At 52.1% G+C, this 22,372-nt stretch overlaps 1 long non-coding RNA gene, 33 other non-coding genes and 44 pseudogenes across 34 annotated transcripts in view; 77 read left to right on the top strand and 1 right to left on the bottom strand.

Moving 5' to 3' along the window:
• The window catches only part of LOC143976057 (uncharacterized), a 111,208-nt gene that overhangs the window by 27,104 nt on the left and 61,732 nt on the right, over positions 1-22,372 (bottom strand). The gene's annotated exons all lie outside the window — the stretch shown is intronic.
• Positions 4,502-4,620, top strand: LOC143979895 (5S ribosomal RNA). The gene has a single exon (XR_013274107.1). It is a non-coding gene; the product is annotated as a 5S ribosomal RNA (ribosomal RNA).
• On the top strand, positions 4,730-4,848 carry LOC143976544 (5S ribosomal RNA). Its single transcript, XR_013272848.1, has one exon. It is a non-coding gene; the product is annotated as a 5S ribosomal RNA (ribosomal RNA).
• LOC143976370 (5S ribosomal RNA) lies at positions 4,958-5,076 on the top strand. The gene has a single exon (XR_013272680.1). It is a non-coding gene; the product is annotated as a 5S ribosomal RNA (ribosomal RNA).
• On the top strand, positions 5,186-5,304 carry LOC143977770 (5S ribosomal RNA; annotated as a pseudogene).
• On the top strand, positions 5,414-5,532 carry LOC143977228 (5S ribosomal RNA). The gene has a single exon (XR_013273510.1). It is a non-coding gene; the product is annotated as a 5S ribosomal RNA (ribosomal RNA).
• LOC143978856 (5S ribosomal RNA) lies at positions 5,642-5,765 on the top strand (annotated as a pseudogene).
• On the top strand, positions 5,875-5,993 carry LOC143977034 (5S ribosomal RNA). Its single transcript, XR_013273320.1, has one exon. It is a non-coding gene; the product is annotated as a 5S ribosomal RNA (ribosomal RNA).
• Positions 6,103-6,221, top strand: LOC143978673 (5S ribosomal RNA; annotated as a pseudogene).
• LOC143979911 (5S ribosomal RNA) lies at positions 6,331-6,449 on the top strand. The gene has a single exon (XR_013274122.1). It is a non-coding gene; the product is annotated as a 5S ribosomal RNA (ribosomal RNA).
• LOC143977740 (5S ribosomal RNA) lies at positions 6,559-6,677 on the top strand (annotated as a pseudogene).
• Positions 6,787-6,905, top strand: LOC143977537 (5S ribosomal RNA). Its single transcript, XR_013273813.1, has one exon. It is a non-coding gene; the product is annotated as a 5S ribosomal RNA (ribosomal RNA).
• Positions 7,016-7,134, top strand: LOC143978407 (5S ribosomal RNA; annotated as a pseudogene).
• Positions 7,244-7,362, top strand: LOC143978233 (5S ribosomal RNA; annotated as a pseudogene).
• LOC143977941 (5S ribosomal RNA) lies at positions 7,472-7,590 on the top strand (annotated as a pseudogene).
• On the top strand, positions 7,700-7,818 carry LOC143977304 (5S ribosomal RNA). Its single transcript, XR_013273589.1, has one exon. It is a non-coding gene; the product is annotated as a 5S ribosomal RNA (ribosomal RNA).
• On the top strand, positions 7,928-8,046 carry LOC143980133 (5S ribosomal RNA). The gene has a single exon (XR_013274276.1). It is a non-coding gene; the product is annotated as a 5S ribosomal RNA (ribosomal RNA).
• Positions 8,156-8,274, top strand: LOC143977234 (5S ribosomal RNA). Its single transcript, XR_013273516.1, has one exon. It is a non-coding gene; the product is annotated as a 5S ribosomal RNA (ribosomal RNA).
• LOC143978157 (5S ribosomal RNA) lies at positions 8,385-8,503 on the top strand (annotated as a pseudogene).
• LOC143977120 (5S ribosomal RNA) lies at positions 8,830-8,948 on the top strand. Its single transcript, XR_013273405.1, has one exon. It is a non-coding gene; the product is annotated as a 5S ribosomal RNA (ribosomal RNA).
• LOC143978093 (5S ribosomal RNA) lies at positions 9,058-9,176 on the top strand (annotated as a pseudogene).
• Positions 9,286-9,404, top strand: LOC143978052 (5S ribosomal RNA; annotated as a pseudogene).
• Positions 9,514-9,632, top strand: LOC143979066 (5S ribosomal RNA). Its single transcript, XR_013274005.1, has one exon. It is a non-coding gene; the product is annotated as a 5S ribosomal RNA (ribosomal RNA).
• LOC143979874 (5S ribosomal RNA) lies at positions 9,742-9,850 on the top strand (annotated as a pseudogene).
• LOC143978670 (5S ribosomal RNA) lies at positions 9,960-10,078 on the top strand (annotated as a pseudogene).
• On the top strand, positions 10,188-10,306 carry LOC143976771 (5S ribosomal RNA). Its single transcript, XR_013273065.1, has one exon. It is a non-coding gene; the product is annotated as a 5S ribosomal RNA (ribosomal RNA).
• LOC143978818 (5S ribosomal RNA) lies at positions 10,416-10,534 on the top strand (annotated as a pseudogene).
• Positions 10,644-10,762, top strand: LOC143976269 (5S ribosomal RNA). Its single transcript, XR_013272585.1, has one exon. It is a non-coding gene; the product is annotated as a 5S ribosomal RNA (ribosomal RNA).
• On the top strand, positions 10,872-10,990 carry LOC143977731 (5S ribosomal RNA; annotated as a pseudogene).
• On the top strand, positions 11,100-11,218 carry LOC143979358 (5S ribosomal RNA; annotated as a pseudogene).
• Positions 11,328-11,436, top strand: LOC143979762 (5S ribosomal RNA; annotated as a pseudogene).
• Positions 11,546-11,664, top strand: LOC143978584 (5S ribosomal RNA; annotated as a pseudogene).
• On the top strand, positions 11,774-11,892 carry LOC143979356 (5S ribosomal RNA; annotated as a pseudogene).
• LOC143978196 (5S ribosomal RNA) lies at positions 12,002-12,120 on the top strand. Its single transcript, XR_013273909.1, has one exon. It is a non-coding gene; the product is annotated as a 5S ribosomal RNA (ribosomal RNA).
• Positions 12,230-12,338, top strand: LOC143979873 (5S ribosomal RNA; annotated as a pseudogene).
• LOC143979494 (5S ribosomal RNA) lies at positions 12,448-12,566 on the top strand (annotated as a pseudogene).
• On the top strand, positions 12,676-12,794 carry LOC143978056 (5S ribosomal RNA). Its single transcript, XR_013273894.1, has one exon. It is a non-coding gene; the product is annotated as a 5S ribosomal RNA (ribosomal RNA).
• Positions 12,904-13,022, top strand: LOC143977082 (5S ribosomal RNA). The gene has a single exon (XR_013273367.1). It is a non-coding gene; the product is annotated as a 5S ribosomal RNA (ribosomal RNA).
• Positions 13,132-13,250, top strand: LOC143977216 (5S ribosomal RNA). The gene has a single exon (XR_013273499.1). It is a non-coding gene; the product is annotated as a 5S ribosomal RNA (ribosomal RNA).
• On the top strand, positions 13,360-13,478 carry LOC143977569 (5S ribosomal RNA; annotated as a pseudogene).
• LOC143979355 (5S ribosomal RNA) lies at positions 13,587-13,705 on the top strand (annotated as a pseudogene).
• On the top strand, positions 13,815-13,933 carry LOC143977921 (5S ribosomal RNA; annotated as a pseudogene).
• Positions 14,043-14,151, top strand: LOC143979872 (5S ribosomal RNA; annotated as a pseudogene).
• On the top strand, positions 14,261-14,379 carry LOC143978669 (5S ribosomal RNA; annotated as a pseudogene).
• LOC143976759 (5S ribosomal RNA) lies at positions 14,489-14,607 on the top strand. Its single transcript, XR_013273054.1, has one exon. It is a non-coding gene; the product is annotated as a 5S ribosomal RNA (ribosomal RNA).
• LOC143978817 (5S ribosomal RNA) lies at positions 14,717-14,835 on the top strand (annotated as a pseudogene).
• Positions 14,945-15,063, top strand: LOC143976268 (5S ribosomal RNA). Its single transcript, XR_013272584.1, has one exon. It is a non-coding gene; the product is annotated as a 5S ribosomal RNA (ribosomal RNA).
• LOC143977353 (5S ribosomal RNA) lies at positions 15,173-15,291 on the top strand. The gene has a single exon (XR_013273635.1). It is a non-coding gene; the product is annotated as a 5S ribosomal RNA (ribosomal RNA).
• On the top strand, positions 15,401-15,519 carry LOC143979354 (5S ribosomal RNA; annotated as a pseudogene).
• Positions 15,629-15,737, top strand: LOC143979761 (5S ribosomal RNA; annotated as a pseudogene).
• LOC143977875 (5S ribosomal RNA) lies at positions 15,847-15,965 on the top strand (annotated as a pseudogene).
• LOC143977834 (5S ribosomal RNA) lies at positions 16,075-16,193 on the top strand (annotated as a pseudogene).
• LOC143977753 (5S ribosomal RNA) lies at positions 16,303-16,421 on the top strand (annotated as a pseudogene).
• LOC143978732 (5S ribosomal RNA) lies at positions 16,531-16,649 on the top strand (annotated as a pseudogene).
• Positions 16,759-16,877, top strand: LOC143977452 (5S ribosomal RNA). The gene has a single exon (XR_013273729.1). It is a non-coding gene; the product is annotated as a 5S ribosomal RNA (ribosomal RNA).
• Positions 16,987-17,095, top strand: LOC143979871 (5S ribosomal RNA; annotated as a pseudogene).
• LOC143978177 (5S ribosomal RNA) lies at positions 17,205-17,323 on the top strand (annotated as a pseudogene).
• LOC143977166 (5S ribosomal RNA) lies at positions 17,433-17,551 on the top strand. Its single transcript, XR_013273451.1, has one exon. It is a non-coding gene; the product is annotated as a 5S ribosomal RNA (ribosomal RNA).
• LOC143976678 (5S ribosomal RNA) lies at positions 17,661-17,779 on the top strand. Its single transcript, XR_013272975.1, has one exon. It is a non-coding gene; the product is annotated as a 5S ribosomal RNA (ribosomal RNA).
• LOC143977165 (5S ribosomal RNA) lies at positions 17,889-18,007 on the top strand. The gene has a single exon (XR_013273450.1). It is a non-coding gene; the product is annotated as a 5S ribosomal RNA (ribosomal RNA).
• LOC143977959 (5S ribosomal RNA) lies at positions 18,117-18,235 on the top strand (annotated as a pseudogene).
• Positions 18,345-18,463, top strand: LOC143976392 (5S ribosomal RNA). The gene has a single exon (XR_013272701.1). It is a non-coding gene; the product is annotated as a 5S ribosomal RNA (ribosomal RNA).
• Positions 18,573-18,691, top strand: LOC143976982 (5S ribosomal RNA). The gene has a single exon (XR_013273271.1). It is a non-coding gene; the product is annotated as a 5S ribosomal RNA (ribosomal RNA).
• Positions 18,801-18,919, top strand: LOC143976341 (5S ribosomal RNA). Its single transcript, XR_013272653.1, has one exon. It is a non-coding gene; the product is annotated as a 5S ribosomal RNA (ribosomal RNA).
• Positions 19,029-19,146, top strand: LOC143979302 (5S ribosomal RNA; annotated as a pseudogene).
• On the top strand, positions 19,256-19,374 carry LOC143977361 (5S ribosomal RNA). The gene has a single exon (XR_013273643.1). It is a non-coding gene; the product is annotated as a 5S ribosomal RNA (ribosomal RNA).
• On the top strand, positions 19,701-19,819 carry LOC143978161 (5S ribosomal RNA; annotated as a pseudogene).
• Positions 19,929-20,047, top strand: LOC143977721 (5S ribosomal RNA; annotated as a pseudogene).
• LOC143978880 (5S ribosomal RNA) lies at positions 20,157-20,275 on the top strand (annotated as a pseudogene).
• On the top strand, positions 20,385-20,503 carry LOC143978176 (5S ribosomal RNA; annotated as a pseudogene).
• LOC143978036 (5S ribosomal RNA) lies at positions 20,613-20,731 on the top strand (annotated as a pseudogene).
• LOC143977218 (5S ribosomal RNA) lies at positions 20,841-20,959 on the top strand. Its single transcript, XR_013273501.1, has one exon. It is a non-coding gene; the product is annotated as a 5S ribosomal RNA (ribosomal RNA).
• On the top strand, positions 21,069-21,186 carry LOC143979108 (5S ribosomal RNA; annotated as a pseudogene).
• LOC143978012 (5S ribosomal RNA) lies at positions 21,296-21,414 on the top strand (annotated as a pseudogene).
• Positions 21,524-21,642, top strand: LOC143977972 (5S ribosomal RNA; annotated as a pseudogene).
• LOC143977335 (5S ribosomal RNA) lies at positions 21,752-21,870 on the top strand. The gene has a single exon (XR_013273620.1). It is a non-coding gene; the product is annotated as a 5S ribosomal RNA (ribosomal RNA).
• LOC143976778 (5S ribosomal RNA) lies at positions 21,980-22,098 on the top strand. Its single transcript, XR_013273072.1, has one exon. It is a non-coding gene; the product is annotated as a 5S ribosomal RNA (ribosomal RNA).
• Positions 22,208-22,326, top strand: LOC143977156 (5S ribosomal RNA). Its single transcript, XR_013273441.1, has one exon. It is a non-coding gene; the product is annotated as a 5S ribosomal RNA (ribosomal RNA).

The following is a 22,372-nucleotide window of genomic DNA, read 5'->3' as shown; positions in this document are numbered from 1 at the left end:
GGCGATTGAAAAGATAGAATGTTGTGTCCAGGGGGGTTTGCGAGAGGACCCTATCGGGAGGATTTCACTTTTATCATAATTTATACGTAGCCCTGAGCATGAGCTAAAAACGTCAAAGACCTCTTTGATAACGGGCATGTCAGAAGCGGGGTCTGATGACAAGATGAGCACATCATCGGCAAAAAGAGAGGTGCGCAGGTCGTGTTGACCAATACGAATCCCGTGGAGAGGAGCCGATTGGGACAGGTATCTGGATAAAGGTTCTAGGGCGATGTTAAATAGGAGAGGGGAGAGTGGGCAGCCCTGACGAGTGCCTTTATGCAGGAGGAATTCATCGGAGAGAACTCCAGCCGCGACTAATTTGGCTGCTGGGGATGAGTACATGGCTTTGATGAGATGGCAGAAATGCCCCGAGAAACCCATTTCAGATAAAGTCATAGAGAGCCATTCAAAACTGACATTGTCGAAGGCCTTTTCCACGTCTAAAGTTATAATAGCAAAGTCCCCATCCGGATTGTTCTTAGCATGTTCCAGAGCAAGCATAACCTTACGTATGTTCAAGGTGGCAGTTCTGCCTCTCACAAAGCCAAATTAGGCAGGGTGTATGAGGGAGGGCACAATGGCAGCTAATCTCGTGGCTATGATCTTGGAAAGGATTTTTACATCCAGATTGAGAAGGGAGATCGGCCTGTAAGAACCTGGGTCAAGCGGGTCTTTCCCTTTTTTGGATAAGAGTTTGATGACGGCTTGGTTTCCAGAAGGGAGATATGGGCCACCAGACCAGATGCCATTGTACACCTTTAGGAGAGTGGGTTCTGTAATGGAGGAGAGGGTTTTATAAAATTCACTGGTAAACCCGTCGGGGCCTGGAGCTTTGGACGGGGTTAGTTTACGAATAGTGGAGGAAACTTCGACAAGGGAGATGGGGGCATTGAGCGCTTCTAGTTGTTCAGGGGTAACTTTAGATAACAATACCTTATCGAGGAAAGAACGAGCCGCAGTACTATCTATGGGGTCTGGGGTGTAGAGGGACGTATAGTAGTTTAACATCACCTTGTTAATTGCTTGTGGGGTAGATTGTACATCACCCTTAGCGTCTCTGAGGGAAGTGATGTGCGTCGGGTGGAATGGGCCCTTACATAGCCTCGCCAGTAGCTTGCCCGCCTTGTTACCAAACTTGTGGAGCGTCGCGTCTAGTTGGGATCTTTTAGTTTGTTCAAGTGTGTTTGCCCAAGTGTCGAAACTGTTCTTGGCCGCCTGCCATTCGGTTCTGTTATCAAGGGAGTCGTTAGTAGAGAGGGACCTTTGGGCTAAATGTAGTCGCGCACTAGCCCATTTGTAATGAGATAGTGCGTTCCTTTTGAAGGAGGAGGCATAGGAGATGATCTGACCTCTGAGGAACGCCTTGCCGGCATCCCAGAAGAGGTTGGGGGAGTCCGAATGGGGGGAGTTTGCCTCCGAGTATTCGCGCCAGGAGTTCGCCATGAAGTGTTGAAAGTCTGGGTTGTCATGGAGATACGAGGGGAAACGCCACAGTCTTGGGTGAGGTGGGAGATCTAAGTTAGCAAGACTAACAGAGATTGGGGCATGGTCAGAGATAGCAATATCGAGCACTTCAGTTTCAGACAAATTTGGTATAAGATCGTCAGAGCCAAAGAAATAATCGATTCTCGAGAACATGTTATGGGGGTGTGAGTAAAAGGTGTATTCCCTGTCCGCTGGGTGAGATAGACGCCATAGGTCGCGAAGACGGAGAGATTCCATGGTGGAAGCAAAGTGGGAGGGAGTAGACGGAGCACTAGTCGCCCTGCGACGTGGGGGGGAGGACCTGTCGTCTGTATGGTGCAAGATGTCGTTAAAGTCACCGCCAACTAAATGGGGGGTCTGGGAGGTCTGGAGTAGCCAAGAAGTCAAGTCACTATAGAAAGTCTTAGTAGGGTTATTGGGAGCATAAACATTCGTGATCACTAGTTCCTTAGTCCCCAAGCGGACGTGGAGCGAGAGGAGCCTGCCCTGGGAATCTGAGTGCGTGGACAGCACCTCGCACGGGAGGTTCTTGTGGATTAATAGGAGAACACCCGCTTTGCGACTAACGGCGTCGGAGCCTATGACTTTGCCGACCCAGAGTTTCCGCATGCGATGAAAATCTGGGGCGGACAAGTGGGTTTCCTGCAATAGGGCGATATCTGTTTTCAACCTTTTTAGGTGTCGGAGTACTTTCATTCTCTTATTGGGTGATCTGAGGCCTTTCACGTTCCATGAGACTATTCTTATGTCAGGGGTGACGAGAAGAAGAAATGGGCAGGCTTTAGAAAATAATCGCCAGCCGGTGGGCAAGGCAGAAGAAATTGTTGCTGGGAGAAAATGGACCTGGAAGTAATGTGGGACAAGGGAAATAGGATGTTCAGGAAGGAGACACTGGCACTGAGGTAAGGAGGGGGAGGGGGGCAGTAAAGGAGTGGAGCAAATTGAAATATAAACAAAAACATAAACATATACACTGGAGAGAACTTCACTTTTTTCCGCATGGAGTCACTGTGTAGGCCAGCCCCCAGTGCACGGCCCAGAGGTATAGGACGCGAGTGTCCGGGCAATGTGTCTAAAAAAAAAAAAAAAATCGAGCAAGGGTGCGGGTACGCCCCTAGAGCCAAAAAGGGCGCGTGCCATGTTGCGGCAGTAAGCATACGCAGTGATTCCAGGAGGAGTAAGGCACAGTGTAATAAACATACGTAATAAAGCAACAAACCCACATTAGTGTAAAACAGTACATATATGAGGACCCAAGGGTGGAGAAAAAAGAAACTGAATAATAAAAGGAAAGGCAGAGTGCACTATCACAAAAAAGGAAAGAAAAATACGGTATTATATAGAGAAAAAAAAAAGATAAGGCAGGTGGCCGCAAGATAAAAAAGAAAAAGAGCAGCGAGATCAGGAGCGGTGGGAACTCCTGGTATAGTTAGGCCAGGGCGTCAAATAGAACATAGGTAGCCAGTGGCACTGATGGTGTGCCCATTGGATGGGGGCAGCGCTGAAGGCCGAGGTAGTCAAGTATCAACAGGCTGGACCGTGAGCAAGCTTGGGCGATAACAGAAAAAGGAAAAAAATAACAACATAGTAACTCACAAAAATATGTCAGGTTGACTGACCTGGCGAGAAGGTCACCTAAAAGGTGAGGAGAGATGGATCCAGGAGGGCTGAAATGTCATCAACGAGGGACGTCCCGATGGCGGGTATCAGGGGCAGCAGACCTGAAGCGTTTGGGTGAGTCCTTCCGGGGGCTCCTCTGATCCAGAGCGCGGTTGAGCGGTGATGCTTTGGAAGGGGTGTGAGGGTGTGCACCCTGGTGTAGGGAGCGGAGAAAAGCTTCGGCTTCAGAGGGGTCCTGGAAAGTTAGTTGGTCACCGTTCGGGGCCTTTAGGCGAAGAATAGCCGGGAAGGCCAGGGAAAATTTAAGTTGCATATTAAAGAGTTCCGAGCATACCTGTTGGAATGCCTTTCTTTTCTTGGAGACCTCGATGGAATAATCGGCAAAGATTAGGACCTTGATCCCATCGACCTGTAGAGAGCGTGTTTGCCTGAATTTCTGCAGGATCAGGGCCTTGTCTGAGTAGTTTAGGTACTTTGCGATGATAGGTCTAGGTGACTTGCGTTCTGGTGCCGGTTGACCCATACGATGTGCGCGTTCGACCGTACAAGGGCCGGGAAGGCCAAGGGCTTCTGGGATGCGTACCGCGCAGAAGTTAGACAGCTCCGAAGACTGTAGCGACTCGGGGATCCCTACGAATCGCAGGTTGCTCCGTCTGGCCCTGTTTTCCAGGTCATCAAGCTTCTGTAGAACATATTGATTTGTTCTGTCCTGGGAGCGTTCCGTGGCTTGGGCCTGGTAAAGTTCTTCCTCTATGTCCGACAGACGGTGTTCCAAATCATTCAGTCTGGTGTGGTGTTCGCCTATTTGGGCCTTGAGCTGCTGCATGCCAGCATTTACAGCTTTTTCCACCGATGCCGTGATCATGGGGGATAATAGTGCGGCCACGGCCTGGGCAATGCGCTCTGTGGTGGAGTCCCCTGCAGGCTGCGTGGAGAGGCTGCTCTGTGATGGAGGGGCTGGAGAGGCTGGTAGTGCTTGTGGAGAGGGGGGGGCACAGTATCAGTGCTCACCTCCATGTCTGCTGCGCGTTGTGGAGATAAGGGGGCCGAGTAGGCCGAAGCCGGGGCCTCGATTTGCGGCCGCGCCGCGGTCGCGGACGGCGCGTGTGCTCGCGGTCCGGTTTTCTCCAGGAACCGGTCCATGATCGTGTGGGATGCCTCCGGGGGGGTGTTCCGCAGGTGCCCGGCCGCTCAGCGGGATTTAATAGCAGATTTGGGGGCCGTGATGCGGGAGCCGAGGAGGAGAGCAGTCACTCCATGCGGCGCCGGAACCGGAAGTCGTATTTTTCCTCTTGATTGCCCGAGGTGACCACCTTGGCTTTTGTCAAGAGAGTTGTAAGTAGGGTGCAAGATCGCCTACGGCCACTTCACCCTGAATGCGCTCGATCTCGTCTGATCTCGGATGCTAAGCAGGGTCGGGCCTGGTTAGTACCTGGATGGGAGACCGCCTGGGAATACCAGGTGCCGTAGGCTTTTTTCCATTATGTTGTTGGCTTTGGCGACCTGCTGTATTTTTCCTCTCGATTGCCCGAGGTGACCACCTTGGCTTTTGTCAAGAGAGTTGTAAGTAGGGTGCAAGATCGCCTACGGCCACATCACCCTGAATGCGCTCGATCTCGTCTGATCTCTGATGCTAAGCAGGGTCGGGCCTGGTTAGTACCTGGATGGGAGACCGCCTGGGAATACCAGGTGCCGTAGGCTTTTTTCCATTATGTTGTTGGCTTTGGCGACCTGCTGTATTTTTCCTCTCGATTGCCCGAGGTGACCACCTTGGCTTTTGTCAAGAGAGTTGTAAGTAGGGTGCAAGATCGCCTACGGCCACATCACCCTGAATGCGCCCGATCTCGTCTGATCTCGGATGCTAAGCAGGGTCGGGTCTGGTTAGTACCTGCATGGGAGACCGCCTGGGAATACCAGGTGCCGTAGGCTTTTTTCCATTATGTTGTTGGCTTTGGCGACCTGCTGTATTTTTCTTCTCGATTGCCCGAGGTGACCACCTTGGCTTTTGTCAAGAGAGTTGTAAGTAGGGTGCAATGTTGCCTACGGCTACATCACCCTGAATGCGCTCGATCTCGTCTGATCTCGGATGCTAAGCAGCGTCGGGCCTGGTTAGTACCTGGATGGGAGACCGCCTGGGAATACCAGGTGCCATAGGCTTTTTTCCATTATGTTGTTGGCTTTGGCGACCTGCTGTATTTTTCCTCTCGATTGCCCGAGGTGACCACCTTGGCTTTTGTCAAGAGAGTTGTAAGTAGTGTGCAAGATCGCCTACGGCCACATCACCCTGAATGCGCTCGATCTCGTCTGATCTCGGATGCTAAGCAGGGTCGGGCCTGGTTAGTACCTGGATGGGAGACCGCCTGGGAATACCAGGTGCCGTAGGCTTTTTTCCATTATGTTGTTGGCTTTGGCGACCTGCTGTATTTTTCCTCTCGATTGCCCGAGGTGACCACCTTGGCTTTTGTCAAGAGAGTTTTAAGTAGGGCGCAAGATTGCCTACGGCCACATCACCCTGAATGCGCTCGATCTCGTCTGATCTCGGATGCTAAGCAGGGTCGGGTCGGGTCTGGTTAGTACCTGCATGGGAGACCGCCTGGGAATACCAGGTGCCGTAGGCTTTTTTCCATTATATTGTTGGCTTTGGCGACCTTCTGTATTTTTCTTCTCGATTGCCCGAGGTGACCACCTTGGCTTTTGTCAAGAGAGTTGTAAGTAGGGTGCAACATTGCCTACGGCCACATCACCCTGAATGCGCTCGATCTCGTCTGATCTCGGATGCTAAGCAGGGTCGGGCCTGGTTAGTACCTGGATGGGAGACTGCCTGGGAATACCAGGTGCCATAGGCTTTTTTCCATTATGTTGTTGGCTTTGGCGACCTGCTGTATTTTTCCTCTCGATTGCCCGAGGTGACCACCTTGGCTTTTGTCAAGTGAGTTGTAAGTAGGGTGCAAGATCGTCTACGGCCACATCACCCTGAATGCGCTCCATCTCGTCTGATCTCGGATGCTAAGCAGGGTCGGGCCTGGTTAGTACCTGGATGGGAGACTGCCTGGGAATACCAGGTGCCGTAAGCTTTTTTCCATTATGTTGTTGGCTTTGGCGACCTGTTGTATTTTTCCTCTCGATTGCCCGAGGTGACCACCTTGGCTTTTGTCAAGAGAGTTGTAAGTAGGATGCAAGAACGCCTACAGCCACATCACCCTGAATGCACTCGATCTCGTCTGATCTCGGATGCTAAGCAGGGTCGGGCCTGGTTAGTACCTGGATGGGAGACCGCCTGGGAATACCAGGTGCCGTAGGCTTTTTTCCATTATGTTGTTGGCTTTGGCGACCTGCTGTATTTTTCCTCTTGATTGCCCGAGGTGACCACCTTGGCTTTTGTCAAGAGAGTTGTAAGTAGCGTGCAAGATCGCCTACGGCCACATCACCCTGAATGCGCTCGATCTCGTCTGATCTCGGATGCTAAGCAGGGTCGGGCCTGGTTAGTACCTGGATGGGAGACCGCCTGGGAATACCAGCTGCCGTAAGCTTTTTTCCATTATGTTGTTGGCTTTGGCAACCTGCTGTATTTTTCCTCTCGATTGCCCGAGGTGACCACCTTGGCTTTTGTCAAGAGAGTTGTAAGTAGGGTGCAAGGTCGCCTATAGCCACATCACCCTGAATGCGCTTGATCTCGTCTGATCTCGGATGCTAAGCAGGGTCGGGCCTGATTAGTACCTGGATGGGAGACCGCCTGGGAATACCAGGTGCCGTAGGCTTTTTTTCCATTATGTTGTTGGCTTTGGCGACCTGCTGTATTTTTCCTCTCGATTGCCCGAGGTGACCACCTTGGCTTTTGTCAAGAGAGTTGTAAGTAGGGTGCAAGATCGCCTACGGCCACATCACCCTGAATGCGCTCGATCTCGTTTGTTCTCGGATGCTAAGCAGGGTCGGGCCTGGTTAGTACCTGGATGGGAGACCGCCTGGGAATACCAGATGCCATAGGCTTTTTTCCATTATGTTGTTGGCTTTGGCGACCTGCTGTATTTTTCCTCTCGATTGCCCGAGGTGACTACCTTGGCTTTTGTCAAGTGAGTTGTAAGTAGGGTGCAAGATCGCCTACGGCCACATCACCCTGAATGCGCTCCATCTCTTCTGATCTCGGATGCTAAGCAGGGTCGGGCCTGGTTAGTACCTGGATGGGAGACCGCCTGGGAATACCAGGTGCCATAGGCTTTTTTCCATTATGTTGTTGGCTTTGGCGACCTGCTGTATTTTTCCTCTCTATTGCCCGAGGTGACCACCTTGGCTTTTGTCAAGTGAGTTGTAAGTAGGGTGCAAGATCGCCTACGGCCACATCACCCTGAATGCGCTCCATCTCGTCTGATCTCGGATGCTAAGCAGGGTCGGGCCTGGTTAGTACCTGGATGGGAGACCGCCTGGGAATACCAGGTGCCATAGGCTTTTTTCCATTATGTTGTTGGCTTTGGCGACCTGCTGTATTTTTCCTCTCTATTGCCCGAGGTGACCACCTTGGCTTTTGTCAAGAGAGTTGTAAGTAGGATGCAAGAACGCCTACAGCCACATCACCCTGAATGCACTCGATCACGTCTGATCTCAGATGCTAAGCAGGGTCGGGCCTGGTTAGTACCTGGATGGGAGACCGCCTGGGAATACCAGGTGCCGTAGGCTTTTTTCCATTATGTTGTTGGCTTTGGCGACCTGCTGTATTTTTCCTCTCGATTGCCCGAGGTGACCACCTTGGCTTTTGTCAAGAGAGTTGTAAGTAGGGTGCAAGATCGCCTACGGCCACATCACCCTGAATGCGCTCGATCTCGTCTGATCTTGGATGCTAAGCAGGGTCGGGCCTGGTTAGTACCTGGATGGGAGACCGCCTGGGAATACCAGGTGCCGTAGGCTTTTTTCCATTATGTTGTTGGCTTTGGCGACCTGCTGTATTTTTCCTCTCGATTGCCCGAGGTGACCACCTTGGCTTTTGTCAAGAGAGTTGTAAGTAGGGTGCAAGATCGCCTATAGCCACATCACCCTGAATGCGCTCGATCTCGTCTGATCTCGGATGCTAAGCAGGGTCGGGCCTGATTAGTACCTGGATGGGAGACCGTCTGGGAATACCAGGTGCCGTAGGCTTTTTTTCCATTATGTTGTTGGCTTTGGCGACCTGCTGTATTTTTCCTCTCGATTGCGCGAGGTGACCACCTTGGCTTTTGTCAAGTGAGTTGTAAGTAGGGTGCAAGAACGCCTACATCCACATCACCCTGAATGCACTCGATCACGTCTGATCTCGGATGCTAAGCAGGGTCGGGCCTGGTTAGTACCTGGATGGGAGACCGCCTGGGAATACCAGGTGCCATAGGCTTTTTTCCATTATGTTGTTGGCTTTGGCGACCTGCTGTATTTTTCCTCTCGATTGCCCGAGGTGACCACCTTGGCTTTTGTCAAGAGAGTTGTAAGTAGGGCACAAGATCACCTACGGCCACATCACCCTGAATGCGCTCGATCTCGTCTGACGTCGGATGCTAAGCAGGGTCGGGCCTGGATGGGAGACCGCATGGGAATACCAGGTGCCGTAGGCTTTTTTCCATTATGTTGTTGGCTTTGGCGACCTGCTGTATTTTTCCTCTCGTTTGCCCGAGGTGACCACCTTGGCTTTTGTCAAGAGAGATGTAAGTAGGGTGCAAGATCGCCTATGGCCACATCACCCTGAATGCGCTCGATCTCGTCTGATCTCGGCTGCTAAGCAGGGTCGGGCCTGGTTAGTACCTGGATGGGAGACCGCCTGGGAATACCAGGCGCCGTAGGTTTTTTTCATTTATGTTGTTGGCTTTGGCGACCTGCTGTATTTTTCCTCTCGATTGCCCGAGGTGACCACCTTGGCTTTTGTCAAGAGAGTTGTAAGTAGGGTGTAAGATCGCCTACGGCCACATCACCCTGAATGCGCTCGATCTCGTCTGATCTTGGATACTAAGCAGGGTCGGGCCTGCTTAGTACCTGGATGGGAGACCGCCTGGGAATACCAGGTGCCGTAGGCTTTTTTCCATTATGTTGTTGGCTTTGGCGACATGCTGTATTTTTCCTCTCTATTGCCCGAGGTGACCACCTTGGCTTTTGTCAAGAGAGTTGTAAGTGGGGTGCAAGATCGCCTACGGCCAAATCTCCCTGAATGCGCTCGATCTCGTCTGATCTCGGATGCTAAGCAGGGTCGGGCCTGGTTAGTACCTGGATGGGAGACCGCCTGGAAATACCAGTTGCCGTAGGCATTTTTACATTATGTTGTTGGCTTTGGCGACCTGCTGTATTTTTCCTCTCGATTGCCCCAGGTGACCACCTTGGCTTTGGTCAAGAGAGTTGTAAGTAGGGTGCAAGATCGCCTACGGCCACATCACCCTGAATGCGCTCGATCTCGTCTGATCTCGGATGCTAAGCAGGGTCGGGCCTGGTTAGTACCTGGATGGGAGACCGCCTGGGAATACCGGGTGCTGTAGGCTTTTTTCCATTATGTTGTTGGCTTTGGTGACCTGCTGTATTTTTCCTCTCGATTGCCCGAGGTGACCACCTTGGCTTTTGTCTAGAGAGTTGTAAATAGGGTGCAAGATTGCCTACGGCCACATTACCCTGAATGCGCTCGTTCTCGTATGCAAAGCAGGGTCGGGCCTGGTTGGTACCTGGATGGGAGGCCGCCTGGGAATACCAGGTGCCGTAGGCTTTTTTCCATTATGTTGTTGGCTTTGGCGACCTGCTGTATTTTTCCTCTCCATTGCCTGAGGTGACCACCTTGGCTTTTGTCAATAGAGTTGTAAGTAGTGTGCAAGATCGCCTACGGCCACATCACCCTGAATGCGCTGTATCTCGTCTGATCTCAGATGCTAAGCAGGGTCGGGCCTGGTTAGTACCTGGATGGGAGACCGCCTGGGGATACCAGGTGCCGTAGGCTTTTTTCCATTATGTTGTTGGCTTTGGCGACCTGCTGTATTTTTCCTCTCGATTGCCCGAGGTGACCACCTTGGCTTTTGTCAAGAGAGTTGTAAGTAGGGTGCAAGAGCGCCTACGGCCACATCATCCTGAATGCGCCCGATCTCATCTGATCTCGGATGCTAAGCAGGGTCGGGCCTGGTTAGTACCTGGATGGGAGACCGCCTGGGAATACCGGGTGCCGTAGGCTTTTTTCCATTATGTTGTTGGCTTTGGCGACCTGCTATATTTTTCCTCTCGATTGCCCGAAGTGACCACCTTGGCTTTTGTCAAGAGAGTTGTAAGTAGGGTGCAAGATCGCCTACGGCCACATCACCCTGAATGCGCTCGATCTCGTCTGATCTCGGATGCTAAGCAGGGTCAGGACTGGTTAGTACCTGGATGTGAGACCGCCTGGGAATACCAGGTGCCGTAGGCTTTTTTCCATTATGTTGTTGGCTTTGGCGACCTGCTGTATTTTTCCTCTCGATTGCCTGAGGTGACCACCTTGGCTTTTGTCAAGAGAGTTGTAAGTAGGGAGCAAGATCGCCTACGGCCACATCACCCTGAATGCGCTCGATCTCATCTGATCTCGGATGCTAAGCAGCGTCGGGCCTGGTTAGTACCTGGATGGGAGACCGCCTGGGAATACCAGGTGCCGTAGGCTTTTTTCCATTATGTTGTTGGCTTTGGCGACCTGCTGTACTTTTCCTCTTGATTGCCCGAGGTGACCACCTTGGCTTTTGTCAAGAGAGTTGTAAGTAGAGTGCAAGATCGCCTATGGCCACATCACCCTGAATGGGCTCGATCTCGTCTGATCTCGGATGCTAAGCAGGGTCGGGCCTGGTTAGTACATGGATGGGAGACCGCCTGGGAATACCAGGTGCCGTAGGCTTTTTTCCATTATGTTGTTGGCTTTGGCGACCTGCTGTATTTTTCCTCTCGTTTGCCCGAGGTGACCACCTTGGCTTTTGTCAAGAGAGTTGTAAGTAGGGTGCAAGCTCGCCTACAGCCACATCACCCTGAATGCGCTCGATCTCGTCTGACGTCGGATGCTAAGCAGGGTCGTGCCTGGTTAATACCTGGATGGGAGACCGCCTGTGAATACCGGGTGCCGTAGGCTTTTTTCCATTATGTTGTTGGCTTTGGCGACCTGCTGTATTTTTCCTCTCGATTGCCCGAGGTGACCACCTTGGCTTTTGTCAAGAGAGTTTTAAGTAGGGTGCAAGATCGCCTACGGCCACATCACCCTGAATGCGCTCGTTCTCGTATGCAAAGCAGGGTCGGGCCTGGTTGGTACCTGGATGGGAGGCCGCCTGGGAATACCAGGTGCCGTAGGCTTTTTTCCATTATGTTGTTTGCTTTGGCGACCTGCTGTATTTTAACTCTCCATTGCCTGAGGTGACCACCTTGGCTTTTGTCAAGAGAGTTGTAAGTAGTGTGCAAGATCGCCTACGGCCACATCACCCTGAATGCGCTGTATCTCGTCTGATCTCAGATGCTAAGCAGGGTCGGGCCTGGTTAGTACCTGGATAGGAGACCGCCTGGGAATACCAGGTGCCGTAGGCTTTTTTCCATTATGTTGTTGGCTTTGGCGACCTGCTGTATTTTTCCTCTCGATTGCCCGAGGTGACCACCTTGGCTTTTGTCAAGAGAGTTGTAAGTAGGGTGCAAGATTGCCTACAGCCACATCACCCTGAATGCGCTCGATCTCGTCTGACGTCGGATGCTAAGCAGGGTCGTGCCTGGTTAATACCTGGATGGGAGACCGCCTGTGAATACCGGGTGCCGTAGGCTTTTTTCCATTATGTTGTTGGCTTTGGCGACCTGCTGTATTTTTCCTCTCGATTGCCCGAGGTGACCACCTTGGCTTTTGTCAAGAGAGTTTTAAGTAGGGTGCAAGATTGCCTACGGCCACATCACCCTGAATGCACTCGATCTCGTCTGATCTCGGTTGCTAAGCAGGGTCGGGCCTGGTTAGTACCTGGATGGGAGACCGCCTGGGAATACCGGGTGCCGTAGGCTTTTTTCCATTATGTTGTTGGCTTTGGTGACCTGCTGTGTTTTTCCTCTCGATTGCCCGAGGTGACCACCTTGGCTTTTGTCAAGAGAGTTGTAAATAGGGTGCAAGATTGCCTACGGCCACATTACCCTGAATGCGCTCGTTCTCGTATGCAAAGCAGGGTCGGGCCTGGTTGGTACCTGGATGGGAGGCCGCCTGGGAATACCAGGTGCCGTAGGCTTTTTTCCATTATGTTGTTGGCTTTGGCGACCTGCTGTATTTTTCCTCTCCATTGCCTGAGGTGACCACCTTGGCTTTTGTCAAGAGAGTTGTAAGTAGTGTGCAAGATCGCCTACGGCCACCTCACCCTGAATGCGCTGTATCTCGTCTGATCTCAGATGCTGAGCAGGGTCGGGCCTGGTTAGTACCTGGATGGGAGACCGCCTGGGAATAGCGGGTGCCGTAGGCTTTTTTACATTATGTTGTTGGCTTTGGCGACCTGCTATATTTTTCCTCTCGATTGCCCGAGGTGACCACCTTGGCTTTTGTCAAGAGAGTTGTAAGTAGGGTGCAAGATTGCCTACGGTCACATCACCCTGAATGCGCTCGATCTCGTCTGATCTCGGATGCTAAGCAGGGTCGGGCCTGGTTAGTACCTGGATGGGAGACCGCCTGGGAATACCAGGTGCCGTAGGCTTTTTTCCATTATGTTGTTGGCTTTGGCGACCTGCTGTATTTTTCCTCTCGATTGCCCGAGGTGACCACCTTGGCTTTTGTCAAGAGAGTTGTAAGTAGGGTGCAAGAGCACCTACGGCCACATCATCCTGAATGCGCCCGCTCTCATCTGATCTCGGATGCTAAGCAGGGTCGGGCCTGGTTAGTACCTGGATGGGAGACCGCCTGGGAATACCAGGTGCCGTAGGCTTTTTTCCATTATGTTGTTGGCTTTGGCGACCTGCTGTATTTTTCCTCTTGATTGCCCGAGGTGACCACCTTGGCTTTTGTCAAGAGAGTTGTAAGTAGGGTGCAAGATTGCCTACGGCCACATCACCCTGAATGCGCTCGATCTCGTCTGATCTCGGATGCTAAGCAGGGTCGGGCCTGGTTAGTACCTGGATGGGAGACCGCCTGGGAATACCAGGTGCCGTAGGCTTTTTTCCATTATGTTGTTGGCTTTGGCGACCTGCTGTACTTTTCCTCTCGATTGCCCGAGGTGACCACCTTGGCTTTTGTCAAGAGAGTTGTAAGTAGAGTGCAAGATCGCCTACGGCCACATCACCCTGTATGGGCTCGATCTCGTCTGATCTCGGATGCTAAGCAGGGTCGGGCCTGGTTAGTACATGGATGGGAGACCGCCTGGGAATACCAGGTGCCGTAGGCTTTTTTCCATTATGTTGTTGGCTTTGGCGACCTGCTGTATTTTTCCTCTCGTTTCCCGAGGTGACCACCTTGGCTTTTGTCAAGAGAGTTGTAAGTAGGGTGCAAGATCGCCTACAGCCACATCACCCTGAATGCGCTCGATCTCGTCTGACGTCGGATGCTAAGCAGGGTCGTGCCTGGTTAATACCTGGATGGGAGACCGCCTGTGAATACCGGGTGCCGTAGGCTTTTTTCCATTATGTTGTTGGCTTTGGCGACCTGCTGTATTTTTCCTCTCGATTGCCCGAGGTGACCACCTTGGCTTTTGTCAAGAGAGTTTTAAGTAGGGTGCAAGATTGCCTGCGGCCACATCACCCTGAATGCGCTCGATCTCGTCTGATCTCGGTTGCTAAGCAGGGTCGGGCCTGGTTAGTACCTGGATGGCAGTCCGCCTGGGAATACCGGGTGCCGTAGGCTTTTTTCCATTATGTTGTTGGCTTTGGTGACCTGCTGTATTTTTCCTCTCGATTGCCCGAGGTGACCACCTTGGCTTTTGTCTAGAGAGTTGTAAATAGGGTGCAAGATTGCCTACGGCCACATTACCCTGAATGCGCTCGTTCTCGTATGCAAAGCAGGGTCGGGCCTGGTTGGTACCTGGATGGGAGGCCGCCTGGGAATACCAGGTGCCGTAGGCTTTTTTCCATTATGTTGTTGGCTTTGGCGACCTGCTGTATTTTTCCTCTCCATTGCCTGAGGTGACCACCTTGGCTTTTGTCAATAGAGTTGTAAGTAGTGTGCAAGATCGCCTACGGCCACATCACCCTGAATGCGCTGTATCTCGTCTGATCTCAGATGCTAAGCAGGGTCGGGCCTGGTTAGTACCTGGATGGGAGACCGCCTGGGGATACCAGGTGCCGTAGGCTTTTTTCCATTATGTTGTTGGCTTTGGCGACCTGCTGTATTTTTCCTCTCGATTGCCCGAGGTGACCACCTTGGCTTTTGTCAAGAGAGTTGTAAGTAGGGTGCAAGAGCGCCTACGGCCACATCATCCTGAATGCGCCCGATCTCATCTGATCTCGGATGCTAAGCAGGGTCGGGCCTGGTTAGTACCTGGATGGGAGACCGCCTGGGAATACCGGGTGCCGTAGGCTTTTTTCCATTATGTTGTTGGCTTTGGCGACCTGCTATATTTTTCCTCTCGATTGCCCGAAGTGACCACCTTGGCTTTTGTCAAGAGAGTTGTAAGTAGGGTGCAAGATCGCCTACGGCCACATCACCCTGAATGCGCTCGATCTCGTCTGATCTCGGATGCTAAGCAGGGTCAGGACTGGTTAGTACCTGGATGTGAGACCGCCTGGGAATACCAGGTGCCGTAGGCTTTTTTCCATTATGTTGTTGGCTTTGGCGACCTGCTGTATTTTTCCTCTCGATTGCCTGAGGTGACCACCTTGGCTTTTGTCAAGAGAGTTGTAAGTAGGGTGCAAGATCGCCTACGGCCACATCACCCTGAATGCGCTCGATCTCATCTGATCTCGGATGCTAAGCAGCGTCGGGCCTGGTTAGTACCTGGATGGGAGACCGCCTGGGAATACCAGGTGCCGTAGGCTTTTTTCCATTATGTTGTTGGCTTTGGCGACCTGCTGTACTTTTCCTCTCGATTGCCCGAGGTGACCACCTTGGCTTTTGTCAAGAGAGTTGTAAGTAGAGTGCAAGATCGCCTACGGCCACATCACCCTGAATGGGCTCGATCTCGTCTGATCTCGGATGCTAAGCAGGGTCGGGCCTGGTTAGTACATGGATGGGAGACCGCCTGGGAATACCAGGTGCCGTAGGCTTTTTTCCATTATGTTGTTGGCTTTGGCGACCTGCTGTATTTTTCCTCTCGTTTGCCCGAGGTGACCACCTTGGCTTTTGTCAAGAGAGTTGTAAGTAGGGTGCAAGCTCGCCTACAGCCACATCACCCTGAATGCGCTCGATCTCGTCTGACGTCGGATGCTAAGCAGGGTCGTGCCTGGTTAATACCTGGATGGGAGACCGCCTGTGAATACCGGGTGCCGTAGGCTTTTTTCCATTATGTTGTTGGCTTTGGCGACCTGCTGTATTTTTCCTCTCGATTGCCCGAGGTGACCACCTTGGCTTTTGTCAAGAGAGTTTTAAGTAGGGTGCAAGATCGCCTACGGCCACATCACCCTGAATGCGCTCGTTCTCGTATGCAAAGCAGGGTCGGGCCTGGTTGGTACCTGGATGGGAGGCCGCCTGGGAATACCAGGTGCCGTAGGCTTTTTTCCATTATGTTGTTTGCTTTGGCGACCTGCTGTATTTTAACTCTCCATTGCCTGAGGTGACCACCTTGGCTTTTGTCAAGAGAGTTGTAAGTAGTGTGCAAGATCGCCTACGGCCACATCACCCTGAATGCGCTGTATCTCGTCTGATCTCAGATGCTAAGCAGGGTCGGGCCTGGTTAGTACCTGGATGGGAGACCGCCTGGGAATACCAGGTGCCGTAGGCTTTTTTCCATTATGTTGTTGGCTTTGGCGACCTGCTGTATTTTTCTTCTCGATTGCCCGAGGTGACCACCTTGGCTTTTGTCAAGAGAGTTGTAAGTAGGGTGGAAGATCGCCTACGGCCACATCACCCTGAATGCGCTCGATCTAGTCTGATCTCGGATGCTAAGCAGCGTCGGGCCTGGTTAGTACCTGGATGGGAGACCGCCTGGGAATACCGGGTGCCGTAGGCTTTTTTCCATTATGTTGTTGGCTTTGGCGACCTGCTATATTTTTCCTCTCGATTGCCCGAGGTGACCACCTTGGCTTTTGTCAAGAGAGTTGTAAGTAGGGTGCAAGAGCGCCTACGGCCACATCATCCTGAATGCGCCCGATCTCATCTGATCTCGGATGCTAAGCAGGGTCGGGCCTGGTTAGTACCTGGATGGGAGACCGCCTGGTAATACAAGGTGCCGTAGGCTTTTTTCCATTATGTTGTTGGCTTTGGCGACCTGCTATATTTTTCCTCTCGATTGCCCGAGGTGACCACCTTGGCTTTTGTCAAGAGAGTTGTAAGTAGGGTGCAAGATCGCCTACGGCCACATCACCCTGAATGCGCTCGATCTCGTCTGATCTCGGATGCTAAGCAGGGTCAGGCCTGGTTAGTACCTGGATGTGAGACCGCCTGGGAATGCCAGGTGCCATAGGCTTTTTTCCATTATGTTGTTGGCTTTGGCGACCTGCTGTATTTTTCCTCTCGATTGCCCGAGGTGACCACCTTGGCTTTTGTCAAGAGAGTTGTAAGTAGGGTGCAAGATTGCCTACGGCCACATCACCCTGAATGCGCTCGATCTCATCTGATCTCGGATGCTAAGCAGCGTCGGGCCTGGTTAGTACCTGGATGGGAGACCGCCTGGGAATGCCAGGTGCCATAGGCTTTTTTCCATTATGTTGTTGGCTTTGGCGACCTGCTGTATTTTTCCTCTCGATTGCCCGAGCTGACCACCTTCGCTTTTGTCAAGAGAGTTGTAAATAGGGTGCAAGATCGCCTACGGCCACATTACCCTGAATGCGCTCGTTCTCGTATGCAAAGCAGGGTCGGGCCTGGTTGGTACCTGGATGGGAGGCCGCCTGGGAATACCAGGTGCCGTAGGCTTTTTTCCATTATGTTGTTGGCTTTGGCGACCTGCTGTATTTTTCCTCTCCATTGCCTGAGGTGACCACCTTGGCTTTTGTCAAGAGAGTTGTAAGTAGGGGGCAAGATCACCTACGGCCACATCACCCTGAATGCGCTCGATCTCGTCTGATCTCGGATGCTAAGCAGTGTCGGGCGTGGTTAGTACCTGGATGGGAGACCGCCTGGGAATACCAGGTGCCGTAGGCTTTTTTCCATTATGTTGTTGGCTTTGGCGACCTGCTGTATTTTTCTTTTCGATTGCCCGAGGTGACCACCTTGGCTTTTGTCAAGAGAGTTGTAAGAAGGGTGCAAGGTCGCCTACGGCCACATCACCCTGAATGCGCTCGATCTCATCTGATCTCGGATGCTAAGCAGGGTCGGGCCTGGTTAGTACCTGGATGGGAGACCGCCTGTTAATACCAGGTGCCGTAGGCTTTTTTCCATTATGTTGTTGGCTTTGGCGACCAGCTGTATTTTTCCTCTCGATTGCCCGAGGTGACCACCTTGGCTTTTGTCAAGAGAGTTGTAAGTAGGGTGCAAGATTGCCTATGGCCACATCACCCTGAATGCGCTCGATCTCATCTGATCCCGGATGCTAAGCAGGGTCGGGCCTGGTTAGTACCTGGATGGGAGACCGCCTGGGAATACCAGGTGCCGTAGGCTTTTTTCCATTATGTTGTTGGCTTTGGCGACCTGCTGTATTTTTCTTTTCGATTGCCCGAGGTGACCACCTTGGCTTTTGTCAAGAGAGTTGTAAGTAGGGTGCAAGGTCGCCTACGGCCACATCACCCTGAATGCGCTCGATCTCATCTGATCTCGGATGCTAAGCAGGGTCGGGCCTGGTTAGTACCTGGATGGGAGACCGCCTGTTAATACCAGGTGCCGTAGGCTTTTTTCCATTATGTTGTTGGCTTTGGCGACCTGCTGTATTTTTCTTTTCGATTGCCCGAGGTGACCACCTTGGCTTTTGTCAAGAGAGTTGTAAGTAGGGGTCAAGGTCGCCTACGGCCACATCACCCTGAATGCGCTCGATCTCGTTTGATGTCGGATGCTAAGCAGGGTCGGGCATGGTTAGTACCTGGATGGGAGACCGCCTGGGAATACCAGGTGCCGTAGGCTTTTTTCCATTATGTTGTTGGCTTTGGCGACCTGCTGTATTTTTCCTCTCGATTGCCCGAGGTGACCACCTTGGCTTTTGTCAAGAGAGTTGTAAGTAGGGTGCAAGATCGCCTACGGCAACATCACCCTGAATGCGCTCGATCTCGTCTGATCTCGGCTGCTAAGCAGGGTCGGGCCTGGTTAGTACCTGGATGGGAGACCGCCTGGGAATACCAGGTGCCGTAGGCTTTTTTCCATTATGTTGTTGGCTTTGGCGACCTGCTGTATTTTTCTTTTCGATTGCCCGAGGTGACCACCTTGGCTTTTGTCAAGAGAGTTGTAAGTAGGGAGCAAGATCGCCTACGGCCACATCACCCTGAATGCGCTCGATTTCATCTGATCCCGGATGCTAAGCAGGGTCGGGCCTGGTTAGTACCTGGATGGGAGACCGCCTGGGAATACCAGGTGCCGTAGGCTTTTTTCCATTATGTTGTTGGCTTTGGCGACCTGCTGTATTTTTCCTCTCGATTGCCCGAGGTGACCACCTTGGCTTTTTTCAAGAGAGTTGTAAGTAGTGTGCAAGGTCGCCTACGGCCACATCACCCTGAATGTGCTCGATCTCTTTTGATCTCGGATGCTAAGCAGGGTTGGGCCTGGTTAGTACCTGGATGGGAGACCGCCTGGGAATACCAGGTGCCGTAGGCTTTTTTCCATTATGTTGTTGGCTTTGGCGACCTGCTGTATTTTTCCTCTCGATTGCCCGAGGTGACCACCTTGGCTTTTGTCAAGAGAGTTGTAAGTAGGGTGCAAGATCGCCTACGGCCACATCACCCTGAATGCGCTCGATCTCGTCTGATCTCGGATGCTAAGCAGTGTCGGGCCTGGTTAGTACCTGAATGGGAGACCACCAGGAATACCAGGTGCTGTTGGTTTTTTTCCATTATGTTGTTGGCTTTGGCGACCTGCTGTATTTTTCCTCTCGATTGCCCGAGGTGACCACCTTGGCTTTTGTCAAGAGAGTTGTAAGTAGGATGCAAGATTGCCTACAGCCACATCACCCTGAATGCGCTCGATCTCGTCTGATCTCAGATGCTAAGCAGGGTCGGGCCTGGTTAGTACCTGGATGGGAGACCACCTGGGAATACCAGGTGCCGTAGGCTTTTTTCCATTATGTTGTTGGCTTTGGCGACCTGCTGTATTTTTCCTCTCGATTGCCCGAGGTGACCACCTTGGCTTTTGTCAAGAGAGTTGTAAGTAGGGTGCAAGATTGCCTACGGCCACATCACCCTGAATGAGCTCGATCTTGTCTGATCTTGGATGCTAAGCAGGGTCGGGCCTGGATGGGAGACCGCCTGGGAATACCAGGTGCCGTAGGCTTTTTTCCATTATGTTGTTGGCTTTGGCGACCTGCTGTATTTTTCCTCTTGATTGCCCGAGGTGACCACCTTGGCTTTTGTCAAGAGAGTTGTAAGTAGGGTGCAAGATCGCCTACAGCCACATCACCCTGAATGCGCTCAATCTCGTCTGATCTCGGATGCTAAGCAGGGACGGGCCTGGTTAGTACCTGGATGGGAGACCGCTTGGGAATACCAGGTGCCGTAGGCTTTTTTCCATTATGTTGTTGGCTTTGGCGACCTGCTGTATTTTTCCTATCGATTGCCCGAGGTGACCACCTTGGCTTTTGTCAAGAGAGTTGTAAGTAGGGTACGAGATTGCCTATGGCCACATCACCCTGAATGCGCTCGATCTCGTCTGATCTTGGATGCTACGCAGGGTCGGGCCTGGTTAGTACCTGGATGGGAGACCGCCTGGGAATACCAGGTGCCGTAGGCTTTTTTCCATTATGTTGTTGGCTTTGGCGACCTGCTGTATTTTTCCTCTCGATTGCCTGAGGTGACCACCTTGGCTTTCGTCAAGAGAGTTGTAAGTAGGGTGCAAGATTGCCTACGGCCACATCACCCTGAATGCGCTCAATCTCGTCTGATCTCGGATGCTAAGCAGGGTCGGGCCTGGTTAGTACCTGGTTTGGAGACCGCCTGGGAATACCAGGTGCCATAGGCTTTTTTCCATTATGTTGTTGGCTTTGGCGACTTGCTGTATTTTTCCTCTCGATTGCCCGAGGTGACCACCTTGGCTTTTGTCAAGAGAGTTGTAAGTAGGGTGCAAGATCGCCTACTGCCACATCACCCTGAATGCGCTCGATCTCGTCTGATCTCGGATGCTAAGCAGGATCGGGCCTGGTTAGTACCTGGATGGGAGACCGCCTGGGAATACTAGGTGCCGTAGGCTTTTTTCCATTATGTTGTTGGCTTTGGCGACCTGCTGTATTTTTCCTCTCGATTGCCCGAGGTGACCACCTTGGCTTTTGTCAAGAGAGTTGTAAGTAGGGTTCAAGATTGCCTACGGCCACATCACCCTGAATGCGCTCGATCTCGTCTGATCTCGGATGCTAAGCAGTGTCGGGCCTGGTTAGTACCTGGATGGCAGACCGCCTGTGAATACCAGGTGCCGTAGGCTTTTTTCCATTATGTTGTTGGCTTTGGCGACCTGCTGTATTTTTCCTCTCGATTGCCCGAGGTGACCACCTTGGCTTTTGTCAAGAGAGTTGTAAGTAGGGTGCAAAATTGCCTGCGGCCACATCACCCTTAATGCGCTCGATCTCGTCTGATCTCGGATGCTTAGCAGGGTTGGGCCTGGTTAGTACCTGGATGGGAGACCGCCTGGGAATACCAGGTGCCGTAGGCTTTTTTCCATTATGTTGTTGGCTTTGGCGACCTGCTGTATTTTTTCTCTCGATTGCCCGAGGTGACCACCTTGGCTTTTGTCAAGAGAGTTGTAAGTAGGGTGCAAGATCGCCTACAGCCACATCACCCTGAATGCGCTCGATCTCGTCTGATCTCGGATGCTAAGCAGTGTCGGGCCTGGTTAGTACCTGAATGGGAGACCACCAGGAACACCAGGTGCTGTAGGTTTTTTTCCATTATGTTGTTGGCTTTGGCGACCTGCTGTATTTTTCCTCTCGATTGCCCGAGGTGACCACCTTGGCTTTTGTCAAGAGAGTTGTAAGTAGGATGCAAGATTGCCTACAGCCACATCACCCTGAATGCGCTCGATCTCGTCTGGTCTCAGATGCTAAGCAGGGTCGGGCCTGGTTAGTACCTGGATGGGAGACCACCTGGGAATACCAGGTGCCGTAGGCTTTTTTCCATTATGTTGTTGGCTTTGGCGACCTGCTGTATTTTTCCTCTCGATTGCCCGAGGTGACCACCTTGGCTTTTGTCAAGAGAGTTGTAAGTAGGGTGCAAGATTGCCTACGGCCACATCACCCTGAATGCGCTCGATCTTGTCTGATCTTGGATGCTAAGCAGAGTCGGGCCTGGTTAGTACCTGGATGGGAGACCGCCTGGGAATACCAGGTGCCGTAGGCTTTTTTCCATTATGTTGTTGGCTTTGGCGACCTGCTGTATTTTTCCTCTCCATTGCCCGAGGTGACCACCTTGGCTTTTGTCAAGAGAGTTGTAAGTAGAGTGCAAGATCGCCTACTGCCACATCACCCTGAATGCGCTCGATCTCGTCTGATCTCGGATGCTAAGCAGGGTCGGGCCTGGTTAGTACCTGGATGGGAGACTGCCTGGGAATACCAGGTGCCGTAGGCTTTTTTCCATTATGTTGTTGGCTTTGGCGACCTGTTGCATTTTTCCTCTCGATTGCCCGAGGTGACCACCTTGGCTTTTGTCAAGAGAGTTGTAAGTAGGTTTCAAGATTGCCTACGGCCACATCACCCTGAATGCGCTCGATCTCGTCTGATCTCGGATGCTAAGTAGGGTCGGGCCTGGTTAGTACCTGGATGGGAGACTGCCTGGGAATACCAGGTGCCGTAGGCTTTTTTCCATTATGTTGTTGGCTTTGGCGACCTGTTGCATTTTTCCTCTCGATTGCCCGAGGTGACCACCTTGGCTTTTGTCAAGAGAGTTGTAAGTAGGGTGCAAAATCGCCTACGGCCACATCACCCTGAATGCGCTCGATCTCGTCTGATCTCGGATGCTAAGCAGTGTCGGGCCTGGTTAGTACCTGGATGGGAGACCGCCTGTGAATACCAGGTGCCGTAGGCTTTTTTCCATTATGTTGTTGGCTTTGGCGACCTGCTGTATTTTTCCT

Source organism: Lithobates pipiens, unplaced genomic scaffold, assembly GCF_037356315.1.
Source record: "Lithobates pipiens isolate NorthernLeopardFrog02 unplaced genomic scaffold, aLitPip1_a1.2 Scaffold_13, whole genome shotgun sequence".
Lineage (NCBI taxonomy): Eukaryota > Metazoa > Chordata > Amphibia > Anura > Ranidae > Lithobates > Lithobates pipiens.
This window is presented reverse-complemented; position numbering and strand designations above follow the sequence as displayed.